This window comes from Halyomorpha halys, unplaced genomic scaffold (genome assembly GCF_000696795.3).
Source record: "Halyomorpha halys isolate HHAL.00 unplaced genomic scaffold, Hhal_1.1 Scaffold620.1, whole genome shotgun sequence".
NCBI classification, from domain to species: Eukaryota; Metazoa; Arthropoda; class Insecta; order Hemiptera; family Pentatomidae; genus Halyomorpha; species Halyomorpha halys.
Genome location: NW_027107900.1, coordinates 443,804 through 452,482, shown reverse-complemented (window position 1 = coordinate 452,482; position 8,679 = coordinate 443,804). Strand labels below are relative to the sequence as shown.

Below are 8,679 nucleotides of genomic sequence, written 5' to 3'. Positions count from 1 at the left end.
ACAAATCCGAACTGTTGTGACGGTAGGGTACCGAATTACGCCGTACAATAGCTCTGGCTGCATCGTATTTATTTTTACATATCATAATAATATTATTAATATAACATCATAATTATATTTTGTCTTCTATTCTTATATTCTGTTCTACTCTTTATTAATTTACATCAATTGTTAATTTATTAATGTCAAACATAATTACGAATTTAAAATATTGTTTTATTACTCCATTAGGAAATAATTGGTACTATTTACTAAACATTCGGTATAATAATGTATTATTCAGACTACTGTTACTGTTTTTTCTGATATCATTTTTGATACTAGAGATCTATTTAATAATAATTTTTTACCACGGAAAATTTCATTATATTACCATATAAAAAAAATCTTTTATGAGATGTTCATTTTTACACCCTTGTTAATTTATGAATGTTTATTTCCTTATATCATATTTTTATCTATGGTTTCTCTGTAGATTGAAGTTTATAAAAATATATTCCCAACTCTATGATCATTATTTTCCAGATTTCTTTTTATCTTCCGTCTAGTACCATATTACATCCCAAGAGAGTAGGGAACATAATCAAATCTCTTCCTTTGTAAAGGATTCCCTTTCCATCCTTGTTCACCATGTAATACGAAAAATATTTGTCCTCTCGTCAAGCTCCTTGAAAGGACTGCGCCATCCCTCCTTTGTATTGAGGCTAATTTAATGGGTTTTGCCATTTAGGTTATTACTTCAGTGTGATTCCTGAATGGCTGGTCCTAAGGAGAAATTAGTTTTGTTTTTTTCAAAATCAAAAATATTTGTGTCCGTGGGTGTGTATGTTTAAAATATTAAGCCAATGTCATCATAATAATCAATTTCAGAAGACTTCCCGAATCACATCGGTATGTAACCGAATTAATTTAATAAGATTTTATGTTGATTTTTTTTTAAATTTTAGCCTTCTCCAATCTCAGCTATAATTTAAACTAAATTATTTCTGGGGGATTGAGTTATAAAAGAATTGCGTTGTTATTATTTGTAAACAGAGTTACAGCGTGCCTCCCGCTAACAATTCTTAATTAATACTTGATCTTCCTTTGTTTCCGTGCCAGATTTTTAATTCTATTTTAATTGCTAATAAATTACAAAAAAAAGTAAAATATTTTATGTACCCCTTTTAGTGATAACTAAATTGTAAACCGTTAGACGCACTTTCAAATTCAAATACTCGTCGACAAAGGCAGTCAAAAATTGGTCTTGTTCCTCGGAACATGGCCGATCAGGGTCAGGAAGCCGTTGTTGAAATTCCTCTAACATTCGGTTAAAGAGGTTACAAAAAATGGTTTAATCAGATTTATTTACATTGGAGGAGGAATTCATTAGAGTAACTAGGCTTTGAGCGCAGGGCGAAATTATGAGACGGAATATAGTCCAGTATTATAAGGACAAGAAAGGGGGTATGGGGACGAATATTTGAGGTCTTAAAGTTAAAAATCCTCACAAAATTGAGCGATTTCAAGATTTTCAAAATATCTTCTAGGCCCAATTTGGCTGAACTACAAATAATTTCAACTCCCACTCTCTTCAACACAGATCTTCTCAACAAAAATTTAAATTGGAATCCATTTTTTTTTTTTTTTTTTTGGAACTTTCTCTTATTGAATTTAATATGAAATAAATATCAGAAGCTATTCGAATTATACTTTATTTTCAATTTATGAGCTCAACAAATTTCATAATTCTCTAAAATATCCCACCAAGATTTCTTTCTGATCTACCTCTGACTGAACCTGATTGAGTAGGAAAGAATATAGAATTTTCAATTCGGCATAGGTTTACGTTTTTAAAACTGAATGGTTTTCATATTATGGAATAAAAATATTTTTGTATTTTAAATTTAAACCTTAAATTTCTTTTCAGTCCAAAAAACAAAAACATGGAATATAAAAATATCAAAACTTTCTAGGTAAGACTTCCCAATGTCTGGACTATTTATAAATGTTTATTAATCTTTTTTTTTCTACAGGTATGATCTGCTTTACTATCTATGAATGATGAATACAACATTAGAGCAGTAAGTAAAAACCTAAGTTTTTCATCAGCAATAAGATATCTGAAATATATTTATATTCTCAATAAATTCTAATTCAAAACGTAGAAGACAAATGTGATTTCCGTTTTAGTGCCCACACTGTGTAAATGTAATCCTTGTTGAAATGGTTAAATCTGAGGAAAGATGGGTAATAGTAATAGCATTATATTATAATGTATTCTGTAACCATATATAAAAATAAAGAGGTTTGAAAATAAAATAAAAAGATGGGTAATAGTGGAATATTGTCGATAACGATGCGAATCACTTTTCCTGAGAGCTTTTAATTTTGTAAAAAAAAAGTTTTGTAAGTATAGTCATGTCCAATAAATTCCTGCGTAGGGCATGCAGTCGAGATAAGATGAAAATAGTTTTTGCCTTGGTATATTGGTATGTTGCTCATTTCACATTTTTCAACTTCCATAGCGTGGTGATATTTTTGTACTATTCGATAATTTACAAAAAACTGCTTTTAGTATGTTTATATGATCTTAGTTTTATTTGTCTATATCCTAGATTCAATTACTTTACTTAAGACTAGAGGAATTATGACAATCGGAGAAAAAAGGTTTTCTAGATCTGATCTATGAATGAATTAAATTTTGATTTATAAAATGATATAATTTTTTTTTCACATGTAAACCTTCATATATATTAATCGTATCAAGACTTTCTCCATATTTTTTTTTTTAATTTAAACTGGATGGGATTCTGCATTTAATTTTTATCAAATATTAAATATAATTACGGAGATTATTATATTATTTTATTTGTATTTTTTATTGAATTAGGGATTCTATTGGGTAGTACTGATTTTTGTAAAGGTTTAGATTAGAATTTGAAATGAAAGTTTACAACCTTAGCAGACCACCAATTGTTCATTTTATCCAGATAAGACAAAAACTTTTCATTTATTTTTCATTCCGTGCTAAATATTTTTAGCTCACTGTTCAAGTAAAACAATATACCTTCCTGGTAGAGTATATTATTTAATATTTTAGAACTAATAAACTTATTTATTTTTTATTCTACTAAACCTCTTAACCTAATTTTAAATGTGTAAAACTTTCGAAAAATATATTCAAAACGAAAATTTGGTAATACATTTTGTATTTTCATAGTTGTAGTAGTAAATTTCCGTTAATTTCCACAAATATTTGACTCAGAAACCCTCTGATACTGGTTCCCTTGACAGTTCCTCACAAGGTATTTAGGACCCACTCCAGGATTTTATGAACTAGAAGAAGTAATAAAATCAATGATTTCCTGAACAGTTAATGCGGCTTTATCGTTCCTACCGTCGCCATTATTTGCTTGCATCCTTCTTCAACCTATCCAATCTCTTCGTCCATCATCTGTTTCAGATCTCCTCAAATTAAAGTTCTCTGTTCGTTTAAGGACTACACGTTCTCAGTCCTTTGAAAAATGTTTTCTTATCAGATTCTCTTTCCAGATTCCTCTTCCTATCTCCATTTGTAATCCAAGTACGCTTCCCATCTTCAAATATTGCTTATTCTATTACTCCTATCTACTAAGTTCCAAAATAATTTAAATATATTATAATGTGAATTGAATATTTCGCATTTGTAATATTTAATATGATGGAAGTGAAATTTGTATTTAGACAGGGTACTCAGTAATGGCTTTAAAAAATGCTGGTAATAATAAAGATTGTACAAAGAAACAGAAACGAGATCACTGTATTTATCTATAAGATTAGGATCTAAGCTATTTACTTTTCAGTTCAAAATCATTTAGTGATTTGACAATTATTACTGGTTGTGATAGAATCTGTTTCAGCCCTGATTAGTTAGCAGCGACCACATCGATGTATCTCATTCCGTTCTCAAAACTGGTTCTTGTATAATTCTTTTCGAATATTTTTTATAAACTTCAGTGTTTTTTTGAAATGTATTTTAATTGTTTGTCCAGCATACTTATTTGTTTATGTTCACGTGATAGATGATTTGAGCGTATTTAGTTGATATAATGGTAGGAACTACTATAATTTATTAAAAAGAGTAAAAAAAAAATTGATGTTCCAGTCTAGTCTAAGAAACTTGAATGATGGCACTATTTCTGAAATTACTTGCTGGACTGGGTGCTGCTATCCGTATTTAGTTACAAGAAAAAACATGACACCCTAGTGAGAAATAGCTTTATTCTTTGAAGGGAGATGGGATACTTTTGTGAATTATATCGATTTTACTAATAATGATACATATAACTAATAAACAAATACCATTTTTTTTAGCTCAATTTGTTTTGGTTCAATTTTAAGTATCACTGCTTCTTTATTTTTTTGTAGTAATAATGATAATAAGTAAATCTAAAAATTAAATTTTTAATACTTTTGAATATCCTTATTGGTTACTTCCTTAAATTTAATCGTGCTCTCTTCAGGTCACAAAATTATTTATGTTTTTTATATTTTTTTTGCTACTTTTATATAAACATTAATTAGATAAATTATTAAATATCATTATATAGATAATAAATACTACGCATATTATTAATTATTCTCTCCAGCCCTCATAAAACATTTGTACAAATAGTAGATAAATTATTGTAGCGTACATTATTAACATAATAACCTTATAATAATGTATAACGGCAATTCTCATGTTTGGTCACATATCTACGTTAATATGAAGAATAATAATTTTATAAATTTATTTTATTACGCATGGAGAGTCAAATCTTAACTTCAAAATGGAACGCAGTAATTGAAGATATAATTCTGGCCTTATCTTAGTGGGTAACCCTTCACCAAATTGTTCGTATGACATTTACAAAACTTTAGAGTACTTCTATGGAATTACTACTTTCTTGTGATTTATATAATGCAGTAAATAACATATTTACGATAGCATCTTAAATTCCACTATCAATTTTATCAATTGAGTAGTAATATCGAAATTCATCAAGAAAAATTGATTAAAGAATTCTCTTTTTTTTTTTTTTATTTATTTAAGAGTTTCAACCGAAATTCGATTACAATTGCCATGTTCATACAGTAGAAATACAAATATAATTGAAATTACAAGGTGAGAAATTTACATAATTACATGATATACAAAGACAGTTGAAATTACAAAGTGGGAAATTTACAATCACAATTACCATTACATGTTAACAATTACAATTTACACTTCACAAATTTTTTACTGTTGTGGAGTCTTCTCTGATCATTTCCTGTACACATGAAGAGAATCGGTGAGACTCCAGAGCTACCCAGTAAGAATATCCCCAACAGCGAGATCACTTCAGCAGCATCTACACATCGCTTCATCCTCCCTTCTTCCTGAGATGATAGTGGGTGACTCGCGTATGGCCTATCCGAAGACGTGTTAATACATCTTTGTAGCAGATTCATGTTTCCGGTCGGATTTGATTAAATTTTATGGTAGAGCTTGGAATGATGTAGAAACTTAAAAAGTTTATCTATGGTATGTTTGTTATCCTACAAGATGAAATGGAGATCATCAGGTATATTATATAAAGATTTGAGGGTGTTATAAGCTCGGCATTCTGTCAGAATGTGTTTGACTGTAAGTTCTGTTCCGCAAGTTTGGCATAATGGTGGAGGATCGCGGGCCATAATGTAACCGTGGGTCAGGCGCGTGTGACCTATTCGAAGGCGCGTCAAAATCACCTCCTCTTTGCGCACATCTCAAAATCACCGTACTTCAAGTTCAATAACGTAAGTTTTTATTGACAATTATTTTGAAATGACTAATATGAAATATAAGATTATAACTATTGAGTTAGTAAATTACAACCAAAAATTATTCTCAAATGATGTAATATTATCCACAGTAATATATGGAAATGTTATATATTTTATATGCTCTGATCGATTGGCATTCAAAAACTTTTTAAAAAAGTTATATAAATACCCATAAAATTCAGTATAAATTACTGACATTTCAATTCCGAAATTCTTCACGCAATTTTATGGTTCCGAAGGAATCTGTTTTTTTAAATTTACTTAGTTCTTCAAAACTACATCTAAATTTCCAAACGCTAATCTAAATAACATTTACTCAATCAGTCTGATCCATTAACAGAAAATGTCGAAAATTATGATTTTATTTAAACTTTGTAAGTGCGTTTATTGAAATTACTTCAATAAACGTGTAAACGTTGGCCACTAAACAATGTTTCCTCATCAATTTTGAATAAGAGTTTCTTCGTGAGGTGTAAATATTAATAAGGATTTATTTAAAACCTGTACTACTACACGCGATGTCTTAAATTCATTAGTTGGTGAAGAAGTACTGTTACTAAGCCAATGGTTGTGCAAGGAAATTTGATCAGGACTACCTTAACCCTTTGGGGATCGCGAAATACCTAAATATAAGGAATAGCATTTAGTCTTTGAACGAATTCTCAACAGAAATTTGTTGTAAAAACTAGTTTAAATCACTATTTTACTTAATGTATGAAATGTATGAAATACAAATACATAATATAAATGCATTAATATATGAATAAATTTCAATATAATACGTGTACGGGAAACCCCTGTTCGGATTTAGAAACTCCAAAGCCCCGTACACAGCATTCTGTAATTGTGAAGTGTCATAGTGGTAATTCATAGCACACTATTACAAGTAAAATAATAAATAAACTAGAATTAAGTATGGAAATAAGTGATATGGAAATGGAGAGCATGAAAAACTTTTTGAAATTTAATATGATAGTATCTGCTTACATTTCTGCAGGGACTTCAAGCCAAGACGTTGGGTGGGAATAGTCTTGACGAAGCCCTGCAACGTGGGGCGAAACGTTGCCTCAATAAAAATAGTATAATTATTTACTATTTGAGTTTTTTTTTTACCGCATCCGGACCATATTCCATTCAAAAAATAAAAATATTTCTCATTTTTCGTGAGGAGTGAATTTGTTTACACATTTCCCTCGACTAACTTGAAACATACCCATTCATAATATTTTGTCTTTTTCAGGTAATACCAATAAAGTTAGATTTGAATGCAAAACAAATTCACTGGTATATGTCCAAACAAAAATGAATACATTGTATGATGTACCAAATTCAAACTGGAGGAGAAGACAAGAAGGTAATCATTATTCTCGTCCTCTCTGTCTCGTCATCTCGTCCTCGGCTGGGCAGATAATTATTTTCTGTTATACTGTAGCCGTGAGTCAATCCTGTGACTTCTGAGAGCCCTCCTTGGATCCACTCAGCCTCATAAAGGGATACCCTTTGGTAAAAATCTTGCGGTCGAGCATGATTCTGATCAAAACACCTCCTTGCACAACCGTTGATCTAGTAACAGTGCTTCCTTACAAAGTACTGCACCTTTTTTTTTACTATACAAATAAATATAAATATCAAATTACAAAATATCGATTGAAAAGTGTAGCATAACCTCTAAGTTCAAAACAAATAGAAACTCATGATACGCGTGAAGGAAAATACTCCATAACCAAACTAGAGTTAAGAGTTAAAGGCGATATATTTCGACTAGGGTAAAGCCACGATATATCTCCAAATAAGAGGTGATAAATCAGATTTCAAAGGAGCCGGATTTCGAAAGAAAAAAAGTTGCAAGAAAGTTTCATGGGAGATGGACAGGGTTATCCAGCAGATATTTTGGAATGATTAAGGTGAAAAAATATTCTTTTATGGAGGATGGTCTGAATGAACAGATCAAAGGTCGCTGTAGGCAAGTATATTGTAATATCGCCTTTGTTATCTCTAAGGTAAACAACCTGTAGGAAATCCTATCCGCCGTATGTCAGTAATGGCCAGGAAGAAGATATTGTGTATATAAACTATAACTTACAAGAGGTGATTCAGTTGAATTTTGATTTTGAAAGCATGATTACTTCCTCAAACTCTATTTCTTTGACTAAATCTCTTTATGTTGCCATCAGTCATAAACTGCCCTATCTTTCATGAAATCTTTTGCCATGTAACCAATTAAGCGTTTGAACGATGTCCAGAGAAGCTACATCAACATATAACTTTTAATCGAGTATAACTTCTTTGTATTTCATCATTTGTTATAGTAATGAAGTCATTGAGCTTATGAAGTAAAAGCCAATAATAAATTGAGCTAGTGGTGTATTATTTCAATTTGCTAAAGTTCTCTCTCTATAGAAAATTCTGATGTGTTATTGGATATATTGGTCTATGTTATCTATTCTAATAGATTGATATATTCCATGTGGATATCTCCTTGGATATGTTGTTAATTCTTCTCAAAAAACTTACTACAGCTTTCCGGATTATTAGCTGAGAGTTTAGTAATTATTGAATTACAACTCTTGGCATTACATTTCACGAAATGTCCATTTTGTTCGAGAAACCACTGGGAAGTAAAGAAAATGGGAGGAAGAACAGCTGTGACAAAATTCTTTATGCATTGATTACAAAGTTATTAGCTTTCCGTGTTTATTCGGTCAGAGTAGAGAGGAAAAAAGAAGAAATACAATTAGAAATATATGAAGCATATTATGATATTATAATATTATGATTTGCATTGGAAATGTGTAAACAAATTCACTCCTCACGAAAAATGAGAAATATTATTATTTTTTGAATGGAATATGGTCCGGATGCGGTAAA

The 8,679-nt window shown here is 30.2% G+C and overlaps 1 protein-coding gene across 2 annotated transcripts in view; it reads left to right on the top strand.

Moving 5' to 3' along the window:
- Positions 1-8,679, top strand: part of LOC106684800 (dual specificity calcium/calmodulin-dependent 3',5'-cyclic nucleotide phosphodiesterase 1) — a 420,431-nt gene that overhangs the window by 48,265 nt on the left and 363,487 nt on the right. Inside the window, exon 2 of one of the 2 annotated variants that reach the window (XM_067046269.1) lies at positions 2,016-2,063. The exons of the other annotated variant lie outside the window; for it this stretch is intronic. The gene's annotated coding sequence lies outside the window, so the exon portion shown is untranslated. The remainder of the gene's footprint in view (positions 1-2,015; positions 2,064-8,679) is intronic. 2 annotated transcript variants of the gene reach the window in all.